We start from the raw sequence: 19,152 nt of genomic DNA on the forward strand, positions 1-19,152 counted from the left end.
CATTTTACTTCAGCATTTTGGGTTATTTTAAAGGGCTTATAACATATAGCTCCATATATTTGTTGGGTTATTTCAGATGTATGGGGTGAAATGTTGGCTTTCCTGAAGTCAACAAAATTCTCCTTGATTTCTGTGAATCTATCATTAATAATTTATTTCAGAATGAAAAGATAGTCTAAAAAACCCAGCTGCAACTGCAACTTGAAAGTAATTATTTCTTAAAAGTAGTTGAAATGGTAAATAGCCTTTTTTCCCTAAATATGAAAATTCAAGCTAATTTTTGTTCACAAGGAGTACAGTAACAGAGTTAGAGAAATACAAACATAAATTTAAAAAATGATTTAATGTTGTCCTCCCTTTCTTCATCCTGCAAATGATGAGGGATGAAGTTCATCAAAAGGCTGACTTCTACTTATGATCACTTAAAGAATTGAGAAGTGTGAGGAAGCAGAGAAGGAAGTCCAATTTTGTGTTTCTTTTCATGTTCTAGAACTAGTGTTTTCTGTATGAAGAACTATTAACACTGTCAGAGTTTAATATGAATTTAGATTTTCTTGATTAATCTTTTGAAAATATAAGAAGTCTGTTTTCAAGTATTATGTCTTGATGTAAGAAATGGAAACCACATTTTAGCTTCTAACTGTTGAAGAGGTAATTGTCAATCCTTAGTAGTTGTACATAGATCTATGTTTTGCAGTATTCTTCTGAGATTAACAAGTAGGAAGTCAATGCTAATATGTTACAGCCATTCTTTGGCTGAAAGATGGGATTAGAAAGCAGTGTTGAAACTGGAAGTGAGTAAATCTGTACAATTTACATTACATGATAATATTTTACTGAAATTGAAGAATCCTGTTTTTGTACTAATGTCTTGGAATGTACTGTACAAACAGAACAGTCATAACCATAGGAATCAGGATCAGACAGTGTAAATGCTTCCTGAACCCAACGTAAAAAGGACAAACATCCAGAGAAATCTAGACTCGTGCTATCATTAAGTAGACCGATTGCCCATCAAATCCACTGTCATTTTCTGCAATTATAGCTACAGTCAGGTGCATCACATGACAGCAGAACAGGGATACTTGTGTGAATAAGTAAGCCCATCTAGTAAATATTGAAACATGGCCTATTGGCCAAATGAGAAGCATTCCTGCATTTAATCTTAACCACGTCTCACTGTAAAAAATGTCTGCTTTTGAAATTTAGAGCGTAATTATTTAAATCTAGGAGGTTGTTCCCAAATCTTCTGTTTATTAGTTTGATGATCCAATGCTTTTGTAGGCTAAGATTCCCTACTACCTAAAATACTGCTACAGCATACAACACAATACATCTCCGTGAGAAATGACCTTTCCCTTCAGAAGCATTGAATTTTATGAAGGTTGCACGAATCAGAATAAACAATCATCTGAAAGTAAGCTTCCATTGTACTGTAGCATAATGATGAGGTTAAACCTGCTATTAATTCTCTATTAATTCAAATATATGCTAGAATGGGAAACATTCCCTATCTTGCCACTTTGTCATCCTCCTTCCACTTCTACCAACATTTTTCTTCCCATTGACTACTTTTCTGCCAGATCAGTTTCCCAGTCCAGATTACTATAAATCTGCAAAACACTTTTCCTGGCATGAAAGAGTGGCATGAAGATTAGAGGTGAGTACAATGTGAAACATTGTACAATGTGTACAATGTGTACAATGAGTACAATGTGTAACATTGCCAAATACCTAAGAGGAACCTAAAGTGGCTAAAATAATGCTTGCATATATATAGAAAAGAATATAAAAGAGAAACAGGTAGATCATGTTAGCTCTGTATTTAATAAAGCTGTAACTGGAAGAGTAACAGTGAAGATAATCAACCTTTAGAACAGCTAATTTGCAAGCACAGCACATTTTAAGGTAAGGAGGAAAATAATTTCTGAAAGTCACGAGTCTAACCATAGTCACTGCACTTGCAGTTACAATCCATTCAAGAATGAAACTATGTCTTGTTTTGGGTAGAAATTACATTAATTTATGGAGAACATTCTTTCTGGCCTTGGTTTGTCATTCTATCAATCTATTCTGATAAATATTTAATACTGTTGTTAACATTATACAATATTTTTAATTCAATTATTTTCTGAGTGATTTTCATGGAGTCTATGACTTATTACAGAGTCCAAATTAAAGATTTCTCTTCTATTACAAAATTTCATAATGCAAATTAGATTCTGAATTATATTTTTGTGTTAGAACATTATAAGTGAAAAAATTATCATGAAGCTAAATTTATCTAGATGAACCAATCTGACTAATGAAAACAAAATGGGTAATTGATGTAGTACTCAGCAGCACAAAGCAATGTGCTACTACATCAAAAAACAATATTTTAATTTAAAAAAAAATAACCTGGCTAAGTGTAATATCTAAAATTTACCAGAAAGTTTTGTTAAAACTTGCAGATAATCTTCACATTTTAACCCTGAGGAAAATTAACCACTAAAACTAGCTCCTGGTTTCCACACATACACGGCACTAGCTCTAACCAAAAAAAAAAAAAAAAGAAAAAAAAAAAGAACAATTCACGCTTATTATGTTATACTTGAATCTGTCTTTAGCTGAACAACAAGTTATTGTCATACTGAAATTCAGATTACCTTTACCTTCCAAGACACCTATTTTGGCTAGAACTTAAGTGGGTCTAAAATTTCAGGCAAACAGATAAATGTTACAGCATATTAAAATTTATTTTTAATAGAATTTAGTAAGTAGCTACAAATTGTAGAATTCATCAATAACACCAAAACTATTTGGAAAACTAGATAACAGTAGGACTGAGATAAGATTACTATTGTACCATAATTTGTTGGAGCTAGTGCCTCGTCCTTGTTCAAATCAATTTTGATTTTAAAAAGTTTTCCTGCATTCGCAGATGTGTTGATAACAAGATAATGAAATGCATACAGCTTCACTGCACAACTATGAGGCATTCAGCCCTGCATCATCATCATCACCCACCTTTTAGAAATATCTGAAATATCTTCCTTCACTTGAACTGGTAATGAACAGATAGCATAACGTTGCTGGACAGAATCAACCTCAGCAGAGCAAGCAGGTTGAGGGGCAAAACGGATAGCCACGAATCAGAATACTGTAACACTGAGTATCACCAATAATGTAGATGATATCTACTTCTCTACAAACTCTTTTTTTTTTTTTTCCAAAAAATGTTCAATCATTTTAAACAGAACCAACTTCAGTTACAAGTCTCTATGATAGGGTGAAAAAGTCACAGTAAGTTGACAAGCATAATTTATTTATGTGCTCTAGAATTAAACTAACAGATGTTATGAGAACTCTTGGCTGGGATGATGCAGACTGCAGGCATTTCTACGTCTATGTCAATGCCTAATGATATCACAAGGATTAAAATAAATAGTAAGCTAACCTTTGAAACCTAAAGGTGTATTTTGATTAAAAACATGAGACAATAATAGATACTGATGATAACCAGCAGTTGAAGAAGCAGGTATTAAAACAAGCAAAGGGAATTGTAGCCACTACTTGTAAGGGAACTGAACTCTGTGAAAGTCCTTAAAATCAAGGGCAGATCACATGACAAGTATACCACTAAGATAAGCAGCAATACAGATATAACAGACATCATCCTACTGTTTGCAATTTAAAATTGTGATAGCTTTTTCAGGATATCAGATTACATTAAGGAAGAATCTGATCCATAAATTAGTATAACTACATTGCCTTCATATAGATATATACCTCTTCAAGATTTGTTGTTAAATCTTTACAACTCTGTTCAAACATATTGATTTAGGTGTATACTTTTATATCTTTTAAACCATGGGAACATCCCAAGGAACACCCTGAGGAAACAGAGAATTTAAATTACCTTGAATTTGATTATGCCATTCTCTGCTACTGAAGCTAATATGTGTCTGCACAAAAATATAAAGCATAAATTAAATTTTCACCTCACATTAGTCTTTAGTGAAACTAATGAGCTTAAGCTCCTCTTCTCAGAGCAGTGTTTCTTTTAACATTAAGTAGCCATGGTATAAAATTTCTGTCTCAAATATGATATTATGTGGGTTTAAAAATCCATAGAAATAATGCAATCTTTGACAAAACCAGGAAGAAAAAAAAAAAGAAAAAAAAAAAACAACTTTGAACTTAGTTACATCCATCTATTATTGCATAGCTCATCCAACTTGCAAATGCATACTTTGAGTCCTAGTGCATTAGTAGAAGTTTGTTTTCTTTAAGGCTAATCCTTTTAAAGAGTACAAGAGTCAAGACCCCTGAAAAGTGCAATGATTGCTTTCACGTAGATTGTTTGGTTTAGGAAGCAAATGTTTTAAAAGAGGAAAATGTTTGTTGTTTTATGAGTCCTTTGCACTGCTATAGATTTTACAGTGTCTGAGTAGATCTTATCTCCTTAAAAATTAGTAGATCTTATCTCTTTATCTCAGTAGATCTTATCTCCTTAATAATTAGTATTTCTCACTTTGAATTTAAAAAGCCACGAGTAACAAAAATGAATCTTTCATTAATTGGGTACAAGCATAATTTCCTCAGCTTTCATTTTTATTATGACTTTGAATTTTTCTAGTAAAGTACATAGTAAATAGAGAAAATGTGATTTTTTTTTTCTCAAGGGAAAACGGTTTGTTATTTTAAAATTACAGCACTGAAGATCAAAATAAAGTGACTGTTCATTGTACTATCCAAATAGCCTATCTTTGTACAAAAAAACCTTTCATTTTCACAACTAAATTGACTAAAAGGCACTGTTACCTAGCAACATTCATTGTGTTTATGACCTTTCATCCAATCTGAGCTCACAGATGTGCTTCTGAAGCTAATAAACATACATCATACAGTCCCCGCCTGCTTTGATGAAATATAGAGCCCTCAGAGCAGACTGTGAAATATCCTTTCTAAAAAAAAAAAAGTGATAACATAAAAATTAAGAAAATTGGGGTACTTTTGAAAATAGTTTTAGAAGTCTACACTATGAACTTGAAATCTCTCTGCAATCAGTCTGGTGTCTCTTGTAGTAAACTGAAATTTTGCCCAGCAATTTGTGGCCTTGCACACAAACACACTAAGTGTATGATTGATAGCTTTTTCTGTTTTTTTTTTTTTTTTTTTTTTTTTTTTTTTTTTTTTTTTTTAACATTAATGAACATGCAGTTCCTGACTTCTGAAATCAAGATAACTTAAAGAAACTTGAAGGATAAAGGGGCTGGATTGAGAAATCACTCATTGTCTGAATTTCAAATGGTGAATATTTACTTTTAAAAAAAATTATGTTTATGGATATTCCTATGCTTTGTACACATGGCAACTAAATTTAATTGATAAAATTCTGTCTCCACGTTAATCGCATACAGTATTCTGAAGTGAAATCATAAATACGGAGTTCTTTGCACTGTATAATATTCTGAGCTACCCTTCCAGGGAAAACATTGTAACCCCTATGTTTAAAGATAACTTGAAAATTAAAAGTACTGTGTAAGTATTCTTGCCTGTTTCAGTTTTAGATAGCTTACACAAGTGCTCAAACTAAATTGCAATTATAGCGCAAAACTTACATTACCAAATGACATTTTTTGGGTTCCATCTTTATTTTCTTTTCAACTGCATCCACATTTTTTCCTCTATTTATAATTGAAAGGAATACACTTTCTAACACTTCTGACTTCAAGTGGAAACTGAAAATAAAATTCTACTTTTCAGCTTTTTGCACCATCACCAATTGTAAAGACTTTGTAGCAAGAACTTTAGAAAGATTTGTACAAAAGCAATTGAACCACAACATAGAGTTTGGCTTGTTCTTCAGTAATCAGGAGCTGGAGTAAAATTCTTTCTGTTGCCAAGGAATGAAGAATTAGACGTTTTTCACCCAGGACGTGGAAACGAGTTAATTGCAACTATTTATATTATAGAATTGTTCTTAGCATAGAATAACCTGAGGTGGGAGGGACCCACAAGCATCATCAAGTCCAAATCCTGCCTCCACACAGGACTACCTAAACATTAAACATTAAACCAACAAGAATGTTGCTCAAATGCTTCTTGAACTCCAAAAGGCTTGGAGCCCTGGGGAGCCTGTTCCAGAGCCCAACCACCCTCCTGGCGAAGAACCTTTTCCTAATACGCAGCCTGACCCTCCCTTGTTGCAGCTCCATGTTGTTCCCTTGGGTCTTACCGCTGTCCCCAGAGAGCAGAGCTCAGCGCCTGCAGCTCTGCTCGCCACGTGAGGAAGCTGTAGGCCACCATGAGGCCTCCCCTCAGTCTTCTCTTTAGGCTGAACAAAGTGAGCTCAGCTGCTCTTGTAGACATTTCACCATCTTTTTTGTCCTCCTTTGGACACACTCTAGTAGTTTTATACCCTTATATTGTGGCACCCAAAATTGCACTTCTAGGTAAGCGCATATAAAATTCATATAAAAAATAAATTTCTCAGGATAAGACAAGCAAATATTGTCAATTCCACCCTTTAATGTCAGAAAAAATATCCAAGTACCAGAGGCTGATTTCACTTTCATGGTTGCTCTGCACAAAGGGAGCTGGAGAGCACTTGCTTTTATACTAAGCCTTAGTTAAACAGCATGGTCATGTGGCTGGAAGTAAAATACACTATGGCACCTGGTCCCCCTTGTAATTTAATTTTGCATTTTCCTACTCCTTTGCAAGTTTCCTGAGCTGTTTTAAATTATTTAGCTTTTTGTCTCTTCTCTTCAAATAGAGGAAAGGACCTCGAATAGATTTTCTTGTCCATTTGCATGCAGCAAAATGCATCAATCATTCCCCACATTTCCTATTTATTTTCTAAAATGTCCAATGAAGTATTTCACTTTTTTGCCAAATAATCCCATTTAACGCTTTCCTTTCCTAAAGTATTTTTTCTTTATATATAACTTTTTATGCTTTGTCTAGTTAAACCCAATCTCACCCCCAATGAACATAAAGAAGAGTTCTTACCCCACTCAGTTGTCCTCTGAACACTTAAGTGGCCTGGTATTTCTGTTATTTCTGTGTGATTTTGTCTCTAGATTGAGCTAGAGACAAAATGTTCTTTCGAAATGACTGTTTAAATACCATGTTTTCCAGACCTCTAATGATTATTTTTATTTTCTGTGTCTTCTTCCTTTTGGGCTCAAGGTATCATTTGTACTGAAGAGATAAAATATTTTCAAAATATAACAGTCTTTAAATAAAATATTGTTATTTATGTAGCTATTATGAGTTTTTTTCCATCACAGCATGATGTTGTACTCAGTATCTCTAGATCCTCCTCCACAAAATTATTAGTTCACCAGTAATCTTCATTTTGCACTTACTGATGTTTTCTAAATAAAATACTTGTACTAATTTAATTGCAATTATTTAGTTTAAATCATTTTGGTTTATGCTAATTTAATATTTGCATCTTGACTTCTGACAGGTTAGCAGCCCCTTGTGACTTAGTCTCATTTGGAAATTTGTATCCTGCCCATCACACCATTCAAATCATCTATGAAAATATCAAATTGGACTGGACCCATCTATGAGGAAAACCACCTGATTTGTCTCATGAGTTTGACAGCTTAACCTTTAAAAAATATTGTTTGCATAAGTCTTTCAACTGCTTGTTTAATTACCTTTTCATGGTTTCAGTCAGGCCACAATACATTAGCCTCTTAATGGTTGTCATTAGCACATTCACAAAACCTTCACTTTGTCAAGATTCATTATGTCTACCACTGCTTAAAATTCTTTGTTTTAATAAAGGAAATTGCGTGGGGTTTTGGAAATAGATATTCAGTAACAAATGCAACTAAGAGTTATACTTTTTCCCACAGAAAAGTTATGTTGAGTTTGCAATTGCTTTTGTAAATCTTTGATCTCAGTCTCAATTAGATTTAAGAAAAAAAAAAATCACATTGACTTTAGGAATGAGATTTCTAAGTTTTATCCTTTAATCATAACAGCAAATATACCATTACCATGGAGATTGACTTTGGCCATTGCAGGCAGCTCGGTTTCAAATAAAAGATTAAATAGTAATGAAACTGATTAAAACCATGAATACAGCTTTTAGTAATGATAAGTAAGATAATATTTTGCATGATGTGACTTTCTATGCTGTTTATATTAACAAACCATCATACCTGAAATGTACAAAACAGCACCTATGTAGTACTGCAGGAAACACTAAGCTCAAATGTTTCCTTTCTGGCTTGATAATAAAACAATAGAGAGAACAGTAACAATTTCATGAGAGATGTGGCAAGTTGCACAGTAGCATCATTCTTTAGCTAGTTAAGTACAACTATTTTTGGAAAAACAGAAGGGCAAAATTGTTTGAAAGGAAAAAGCAAATAGATAAGAACAACAGATGGAAAAGCTTTTTTTTTCATTTTGATTAAAAGAAATAAAATAATTAAAAAGTAGTTTTAATGAAAAACTTAGTTAAATGTCATTCTACAAAATTATTGTAACCTAATGAGGATATGTTGGTTTTGTGAGCGTATTTAAAAAGGTGATTTATTGCAATAGTCTCCAATCAACAAACTGGATGTGCATGAGTTCAAAATGCTATATATTTATTCAGTCAATTCCTTTCAGAAGGTTTAATCAAAAGATTTACTCAAAAAAAGCAACTTATTACAAAATTCAACTTCCAATACACCTAGAAAATTAAATAAGAGCTAATAGTCCATGAATAAGTGAAGGACATGACTGAACAAACACACCAATAGAGCTCCAGCCTCGAAGTCTTATCAAGACTGTAATATCTTTGCAAGAAGAAAGGCAGAATGAAACTTGGATTTTTTTTTCCTCAGTAAGTCAAAAGGGTGGTTCACATTCAGCCCGCTGCTCTGACCATAAACCTCCTCATTTATTACAAGCAAAGAGACCACCTCTACAGTAGCAATACCACAACCATTAGTCAGAATCTCAGAGGTGCACACACAAACAAGAGAATGGACATGGTGTTGCAGTTCCATTACATGACATTTACATGATCATAGCATGTGGCCTACTGATGAGTAACAATACTTACGCAACTTGTTGCTGAGCAATTCATACAACTGTCTTTTGAGTACTTCCCCAGTCTTATCTTAGACTTTTGTCTTGTAATCACAACCTGTTAGCAAGGAGTTCCACAGTTCTCATGTCTATATAGTAATTCACTCAGGCTATATTTAATTTCTGGGACAAGAGCCAACATACCACTCCCCAGTCATCTGAAACCTGGATTCACATGAAAAATTAAAAAGAGGGGACAGAACAGATGACCACATCTGGTCCAAACCTGAGTTAAGATGTACACACAGATCCGGGATCCTAAATCTCTCCCTTAAGAACTGAGTCATATTTAGCTTTTGAATACCATATATATGATTCACATTTTTTATTTTATTTTTTATTTTACAGAGGGTGTCAGCTGTCTGTCAACAATGCCTAGAAATCAGCAGAATTCTAATCAGACAGCAAATCTTGTTAGGTGTCCTGATCATCCCTTATGCATCTCAGCCCTATCACTTACATATCTTGCATTAAATTCTCTTGGGTTGAATTCCCAGTTTGAGAAATACTACTTTGGCTTGAATAAACTTTTGAACTTCTCTACATATTTCTTAAACTTCCCTTCCTGGCTTCTTGATATTTAGCATTATGACAGTTCAATTGTTTTAGAAATATCTTGCATTCAGGAAATGATTCTTATTTCATTACTTTTGCCTTCTAACTTCCTTTTTTTCAGTCATTCCCTTTTAAAGTTCAAAACCACACAGCTACAAAGAACTCATTAGGAACAACAACAACAAAAAGCAATTATTTTTATTTCATTTTTTTTCTTTTTTTAAAAAGCTTAGGCACTAATGTACAATCTATTAGAACAAAAAGTTTCTATTATAAATGTAAAGGATATCAGAGCTTTAAAGGAAAACATGATAATCTACAGCTTGAAAAACAGCTCACCATTATTTTCATCAAGTAAACAGTGTCCTTTTCTTAAAATCCATGGTAATCTGTTGTTAACATTCTGTTTTTAGTGATTTAAACATATCAACTCTGCAGCCCAAATGACACACCGGTAAGTATCTCTCTGTAAAGAAAAGCCTATCTCTTCCAAGTAGCACACAAATCATGTGATTTTGTAGTTTCTATAGTAACTATTTTTTTTTTATTGAACAGCAGAGTAAATCATTGTATATAATCTTCAAAACTTATTAGTTGCGCTAACATTGTGGTATCTTCTCTCCAAATCTCCTCTTTAAAGAAAAGAGATAAGATTGTACCAACCAATGTCCAACTTTGGGAGTGATCAGCAGCTTCAAGTGTACAACAGGGGGAAAAAAATATAATGAAACTATGAATTCCCTCAACTTCAGATTGTAAAGAAGTGCATGTTCCAAAAGACTTAATTGCTATCATTAGTCATGGAATTAAAAGAAGCAAACTAATCCTGATCTAAAAATCTCAAGACTCTCTGAAATCAATGGCTATGCTTATATGAGTATTTCTTTTTAGAACAAAAACATCAGCAGAAAGCAAGACTTTATAAATGTCTGTTAAAAGCTATACGCAATAATCAGTACCACCACTCAATGTTTGATGCATATTTACTTAATACTTTGTATATAGAGTAGTTCTAATAACTGGCCTGACTCAATTCCTTTCACTATGCCATGCTGTACACATGTTCTAACAAAGCTTCAACATGGTCTGCCGAAGTCAGAAGGACTTCATATATAAATATGAAGCTCTGTATTAGACCCACACAGAGTAATATTGACAAGTGATCTACAGTTAACTGTAGCACTAAAGCACTTGCATAAACTACAACAACCATAAAGATTTCTCTGTTATTTTTCACGTAGTTTTAGATTAAAGATCTCCAGAAAGGAATAATACTTGCTTACAATTTTAAAGCTATGTGTTAAAAGAAAGAATTGTTTTGTTTTGCTTTATTTTGTTTTTAATTATATGAAACTACACCTATTCTTTCAAATACACTATTTGGTCTAAACAAGATGTACTGCCTTTGAGTGCTGCAAAACCGATGACACCATCAAAATGTTTACCATATTGTACGGTAAACAATTTGTAACACAAATCAGAATGTGCACTTTATCTCAAATTATTTTTGTTATAAGATACAGATCTCAGTAATACCCTTACTAATACATGCTAAAAAGGAAATCTTAGCAAAAATCTCAGCACACGTAAAATGATTTTATGAGCCTCGTCATCACCATTATTGAAACCCTAATCTCCACCTCATAGATATGTTCATTCCTTTCTTTTCACTGAGGCAAACACATAGGTTTTTGACTACGAGTTCAGTTTATTTCATAAGGACAGGAAAACCTTTGGCTATGCATAATTAATGTTTTACAAATAAATACAAAGGGACATACTCTCATGTTTTCAGAATACACCATAAGAATCATTGCTGGATCCCAGCTTTTATATGCATACGCATCTGTTGTTAAAAACTACTGTTGAGATTTGTAGATACTCAGCATCTTCAAGTTCAAATGTTTACATAGAACCTTTTGAACAAAAATATTTTATCAGACTGAAATGTAAGCTCTAACTCTGAACAGCCTTTATTGCACCCATTTTTCAGGGCCTAAAAATGTGCAAATGTCCTTTTGAAAACTTAGTCCTTCACTTTCAAAAACTACAGGCCCACAAATAGCAGCTGTACGTGCTAATTTTGTCTTCTGAAAATAAAGCTGACTAAATACCTCCGAAGTATTATTGAGATTTAGTGATCTTCAAAAGTTTTTTCCCCATATCTTTAATTCAGACACATACACATCAATGTAAATGTGTGGTTTAATTCCATGGTGAATTTGGCCTGAAATATAGATTAACAAAATTGGAAACAGCTGTGCAAGAAACTACTTTCCTCTTCCATTTATAGTATTGTATCCCAATATAAACTCCATCATTTTAGTATAAAGTGACACCCCCCACTCTCTCTTCTCATCCAGATGTTTATGGATTTTTCAGTTAATCTTCAGTGAAATTGCCAAAACCAACAAAACGTCTTAACATGTAAATTCAACATATTGTTTCATGCTCATCATGGCCTTTTCTGCATCAGTGCCAATCCTCATTAGATTTCAGATGTACTTCGGTCGGCACTGCTACAGAAAAGAACTCTGACTCATCATCTCATTGTGGGTTAGGTTTTTATTTAATTTTTTTTGTCTGATTCATGAACTGTTTTTTTGAAATTCTAAAAATGGTTCATGAATTGCTTGGGAGATGAGAAAATTAATAACAATGATCCAATTTACTGTATATTGAATTGAACTGATTATCATGCAACATACCGATAGACTTTTTCATGGCAAATAAGTTCTACAGACAGAGGTTTTGTTTCCCTTCATACTGGACATGTCATTATACTGTAAAATAATCATTAAGCTCTTAGGCCAAGATCCAGCAAAGTGCTTAAGCACTTGCTTAATTATAAGTTTAAACAAACTCTGAAGTGAAACTATAGAAGAGTCAAATTATATTCTTTATTATAGCTATGACTTGAACTATAGAGTTACGCATATACTTAAATGTTTTAGTGAATCTTTTGCACATTTTAAGATGAATAATACTATATAAATTCATAATGTCATGATTTTTCATAGTCTATTTGCATATTTATTTATATGGAAATACTTATCTTTTTTTAGAACGTCTGTAACACTCTAAAATTGGCCTTTCCCTGGCAGGTCAAGGGCCTATGTTTGCCTCCAGCTGATTGAAACTAAAAATTGCTAGTTATCATATTGGAAATAGTTTTAGCATGCTTGACTTATCATATTTTTGAGCAGTACTGCATTCATACAATGAAATACTGCATTTGTTTTTCAACAGGTTAGATGATTCTCTTGTGGGAGCTGATTGATCCACTTACTTATGCAAAAAATAATTATCAGAAGCACAAAGAAAGCTAGTTTGGGAACTTTCATTTTTAGCGTAGCCAGTGGTAAGTGCATATACTACTCTTATTCTAATAATTTCTGTAACCTAAGAACTTGCCTTAGTCATAAACTTTCAATGCAGTAATTTTCTTTATAATTTTTTCTTTATAATTTTTCTTTTATAATTTTTCTTTTATAATTTTTTTCTTTATAATTTTTATAATTTTTTCTTTATTTTTTTTCTTTATAATTTTCTTTATATTTTAATTTAAATTATTGCTTTATGTGTGTAGCCTGTTTATTAAGTGGAATAGGCTACTGTAAGCAAAAGAAGGTATTTTCTGCATGTAGACAGGCATTGCAGCGTTGTATATTACCATACCTAGCATTTAGGTAGCTAAGACTTGCGGTGGATTATGGAATACTGAGCTAAATGCTGAAAATCACTGAAGAGCTTATGGCACTAGACATAAGTCCAAACTAAAACGTTGGTTAACCGTGTTGATCTGGGAGCTGCCTACAACAAATTAGTGTGGAATCTCTGAGAACAGATTCACGTGCCATGAACGATGCTCCTCTCCATCACTTAGTCCTACCTTATTAATCAGTCGTCTGTTTGAATATTTTTCTAACATGTTAGTATACAAAGACTAGATAAATATTACCAAGGCGCAAAAGACTGTTATATGAAAACCACCAAGATAAATCACCTTTTTTTTTTTCTGTAACTCCAGAGTTAATTTTTAAAAAGTGGGACCTTTCTTCTACAGTTTAGCAATTTTTGCACCAGCTAGTGCATTTGGTATAGAGTCTGCTCCTAAAGCAGTGAGTTGAGTGTTACTGAGGTACACTTACTTAATCAGACCCTTAAAGCATAAACAGGATCGCTGGGATGTGACTTGGGTGTGATAGATTCTGGTCAGGAAGCTCTGGACAGATACTTTCTTTATTTCCTAGGCAGAAACTTTTGTTGTTATTGTTGTTACCAAGACAGTAAAGTATTTAAGCATATGTACTTATGTATTTAGTGAGTTTCCTCAAAGGCAGCAAATTTGTCTAACATTAGAATGGAGTCAGCCTCCATTGCCTGATACAGGCTCACAGGGGGGGAGCTTGGTTTATCCTGTGGCACCAATACACACCTTACGATATCCTTACAATGTTATTTGGATTATGACTTATGATCCAGAATTTTACTGTTTTCATTTTCATAGGAACTGCACAGCTAAGAACAAATGTCTACTCTGAAAACTCAGATTTCATTTAAAATTTGAAATAAAGGAGATAAAATTATTAAATGAGGATAGCATAAAATTTCAGAAAACTAACTGAAATGAGTTACACTGCTCCTGAAGATTAATATCCCGTGACAATGAGCTTTGATAAATTGATCTAGCTGAATATCTATCCTTATGATTTTTACAGCGTGTACATAATAAATGAATATATAGGCTGATTTAAGAAAACCTCTCATGCTATCTCCATTTCATGAGATACGTTTTTTTTTCAGTACTGTAAGTCTTCCACTGAGCTATGTGTATAGAACATCGCTTCCTTAATTGGTAAGACAAATATTCAGGAAAAAGTATTGTTCTCTGTTCAATTCTGTTTAACTGATTTCTTTCCATGGTACCTAAACAGCTTCCAAAGTTGCAAATTAGTGCCTGATCTAACATGTAATAATGACAAAAGGTCATTAATCACAACTTAATTATATATATATTTATAAATAAGATGTAGCATGTAAAACCTCAACTATGAGTAATAAAAACAGATATGAAAAGAAAAAAAATAAAGATGAGGCATGTGATGATGCAACATTAGAAAAGACAAAAAATAATTTTGAGAAGACCTGTCAGGATTATTTCAGACAGAACTCAAAAAATACTGTACATTGTATGGAACAGAAGCAGCGCTCAACGGGTAATCTCTATTCCCAACGCCAATTCTAAATTTACTCTTCTCTATTTAATTAATTCTCTATTTAATTACTGTTTTAATAATTAACTGGTTTTTTTTGCCGTTTTTTCCCCCCACATGGGAAAAAAGTATGGGAGACACACCCATAAAGCAAAACAGAAAGTTCTGAGTGTGAAACTGATAGGATTAGGGACTGTTTTTCTTTAATGCACTATGAATAAGAATTCTGCTTAACAATTACCATGTCCAGAAATTCTTATCACTGTTAAATAATTCATGTGGCAAAAGCATCTGGAAGCCCCGGACATAGATGAGGATCCTTTTTCATCACACACTGTGCAAACTGTACAAAAAAAGTATGGTCTCTTAACACTGAAGAATTAACAAGAATTACAGGGAACACGTTTGCTCAATTCTTTTGGGCTTAGTTTGCTTTAACAAATTTGCTTGCTTTGTTTGAACAAAGTCACTTACACAATCTTCACAGACCACGTAGCATAAAGACTTCTTTTGTGCACTTAGTCCTACTAACATTGAGAAGAAAAATATATAAATAAGTTTCTAAGTCCCATATATATATATAACTTTAAAAAATGTGTTTTGGTTTTGTTGTTGAATATGTTTGCATAGCAATTGCTTCAGTGTTTCACACCCTTGAGAGAATCCAATAGCCACCACAAAAAAAAAAAAAAAAAAAAAAAAAAGAGCTTTTCCTCCCTCCCTAACTTTGAAGAAGGCAGAATACACATTAGTGAATTTATACTGCATTCCTTTGGCATTTGTCAGCTCAACACTATTTGAAAAATAAAACAAAGCAAAAACAAAGCATAGCAAAGGACAGTGCTATACTTGAATACTCTTAGAATAGTATTAGCTGTCTGAATATTTTTTCATAGCTATCTTTTTCAGGACTCAGAAGTGATTGCATTTTATTCTTCCCTCATTAAAGCATTCTGAAATTAGATTGACTCATAATAATTTTGCTGGATTGTGCATCTTTCTTGGTGCAAAGCAACCATTTTCTGGGGATTCAAAAAACTCCTTGGAAAAAGAAAAAAAATAAAAAGGCAGGCTAAGGTTTGTTTGCAATGCTTCAATTAATTTTAGTGAAAAGACAAACAAACCTAAACCCAGGAAAGTGGGATGCCAACATAAGACAGACAATAACCAAGGAATTTAAAAAGACAAAATGTATATGAAAAACAAATACTTGCAGTTCTGCTAAACAAATTCTTAAATTCCATATTAGTCCATTCGTAAACACAGTTACCATACAAAGACACAATCTCACCAATTCATCCAAACTTTGGCAATACTATTACATATTTCACTTATAATTGAAAGCAATCTTTGTTTTGAAAGCGGAGGGAAAGCTGCAAGTACCTGAACTGTACATAAACATTCACCTGTTTATTCCCAATGACTTTGTACATGTAAGTCGATTCAGCTCTATATGCATACACAGTTATCCATTATATCAAACATAGTGCATGAGTAAGTACATCTTAACATACTTGGAGGCTTCTTCACATACAAATGTTCTCCTACAAGTATTACCAACCTTTTCAAGAATTAAAGACAAAGCAAAGAATTTTAAGTTAAACTCTTAAGGCAATTTAAAGAGAAAGTTCAGTTAAGATCATTTTCAACAAAAATAGCTGTATACTGTAGGAAAAAAAAAAAAAAAAAGCTTAGATTTCTGACACACTAAAGCATTTTTCCATTAAGAATTCTCCCACAGCCACTCAAATTCTCAGAGGAATTTTTCCTTTTTTTTTTTTATTATTGGAAAAAGTTTTAATGATGTTCATTTTAACAGTTGCACCTACTTAACTCTGTCATCAGATCAAAGTGGATTTGCCATTTTTCAGGCCAGGAGTTCATTATTATATACATCATTGTTTTCATAATGATGACTACTATATTTATCAAGTGTCTGAGGCAAAGATCAGTAGTTTTTATGGTTCCAACTTGCATTATTTTATGTTTCAGCATCTAAGCAGGGTTAGGCTGGATTCTCATATGCTTACTGATAACATACACACAGTTGACCAAAAAGTGGTATCAATTTTTCCAGCTAGTACTCTATCCTCTACCCTTAAGGCTACATCTGTGACAAATTATTCAGAACCACATAAGAACTTCAAACCTTGAAACCAGGTGACACTGATTGCTTAATTGTATTGAATTTTGTTGTTTTGTATTGAATTTTTGTTGACTTTGTTGATAAGGGTGGCTGATTTATTTATCATCAACAAAGGCATAATGGTTTGATGAATGCTTGACATCGAGAAATACAGAACGTGTAAAAACAAACAAACAAAGAAAAGCCTAAGGGACTTTCTAATGTGTTATTGTAATTTCAAAATCTTTATTTTATTCAAGTACCGAAGACAAGACTTGTGTTATCAGAGAAGGCCTTTTCCCATCAGCATTTATGTAAGAATTCAAAAAAAGGTTATAGAAAATGTTCAGAGGAGCATTTATAAGCATGTTCAGCAACATTAAGTAAGACTTCTCAGACTCACAATCCGGGACATAGGCAGATATGTTTTGCCATTTTTCTTTTTATTTTTAATTTCCTTTTTAACTTTTTTCTTCCACTTCCACAATTTTAGAAACATTTTTTCATATGATAAACATGATTCTGAATGGCTCCAGTGTCCTTAGGTAATTTTACATATATTGGGGAAAACACGTACCAGGATTATTTTTTTTAATTTTTAAGAAATACAGTATTTAGAGCAAGCACAAAAAATGGATCGGTTAGATTAACTTTCTAAGATACACACATAAGGATACAATGCATAAGGATCTGTGCTGTGTATCTCAACAACAATAGGTACTATTTGGTGAAATAATATGATTGCACCTACTGAGTTTCCAAAGCTTAAATCATGCTGAAGAGAACAAGGATTTTAAACACTGATATAAAATTGCAGATATACTGAGCTTATTTACCAGATCTTGACACTGATAACTAACGTTTGCAAAGCAACAGAATAATCACATTTTTATAGGTGTCTCGATGCTGTGCAGTGCAGTATGCCAGTAAAACAAAACAACTGTTTGAATAATTCAATGCAAGTTTGTGATTTGCATTAAGTGTGCCTTCTATGACACTCTGAAAGATTAAGGTGTTCATTGAGTGCAATGCACTCCACTCATATTGTAAGGGAACCCTTAGAGGACTAGAAAGAACTGCTCACAATGAAAATTAGAGTGGGTTTGATGTGATTAGAAACTAAGGTACAGTAAGTAGATGTGTTTTAGACCTAGTGTCAGAACACTGGAAGATTTAAAAATGTGAAAATTAGAAGGGAAAATTGAAAATATTTAATGGTAGAAGTGACAATATGGGCATCAGCAGATTTATGCCACAAGGCAATATTTTTATTTTCACTACTTATAGGTACAGAAAAATTCCCCAAAGTATTTTAAAGCCTTTATACATGTAAAGGAGGATAAAGTTCTTCCTTACCTGAAAAGATTACTCTGGCAGGTGATAGCAAACTTATGATGGCAAAGTGAAGCTCCATAGTGGTTTAAAACTTTGATACCTATATTCCGTATGAAATGTTTAAAATGTAATTCTAAACATAAAATGTCATGTCTTTATGATATAACAAGAATATATCCACAATTAATCACTCCAAAAATATATACACTTAAACAAGGTATAAATTCAGTGCTAAGCTTCACTTTTTTTTTTTTCTTGAAATACAGATTATTAATCTAAGTTTTTCTTTAAATTAGACCTAAAGTGGTTTTATTTTAAGGATTTGAGATTAGCTTCAAAAGATTATGGATAATTACAATTTTATCCAATGCAAGGATAACTTCTTCTTAAGATGAAATATTGAAATAGGCATAAACCTGAAAAATTTCACTTGGAATTTCTGGCCAGATTTTCAGAGGTTTATGGTCCTACAAGAATTACTGCTGAATGTAACAAAGGTTAATTAATTAATTAATTATGTTAATTTAATTAATTAATTAGTTAATTAATTTGCACTGGAATGCAGGCTGGTCAGTAATGTTTTGCCTACTTGTTTTATAAATCTTACATGGTTGAAATTATTAATAGCTATATTGCTACAAAATTTTGCTTTGTAACTTGGAATCAAGTAAGGAAAATTGACTGTTAAACATTCTGTCGAAACTATTGGCAACTGTAATGTCTGCAATTCCTTTATGACAAAATACACTAACAAAGTGTGTATTATGGGCCCACAAGAGTGACTCTAGCTAAAGTTTTCTTGAGTGGAGGATTTTGTTGTGTTTCTGTTTG

The sequence above is a fragment of the Cygnus atratus genome, chromosome 5, assembly GCF_013377495.2.
Source record: "Cygnus atratus isolate AKBS03 ecotype Queensland, Australia chromosome 5, CAtr_DNAZoo_HiC_assembly, whole genome shotgun sequence".
Lineage (NCBI taxonomy): Eukaryota > Metazoa > Chordata > Aves > Anseriformes > Anatidae > Cygnus > Cygnus atratus.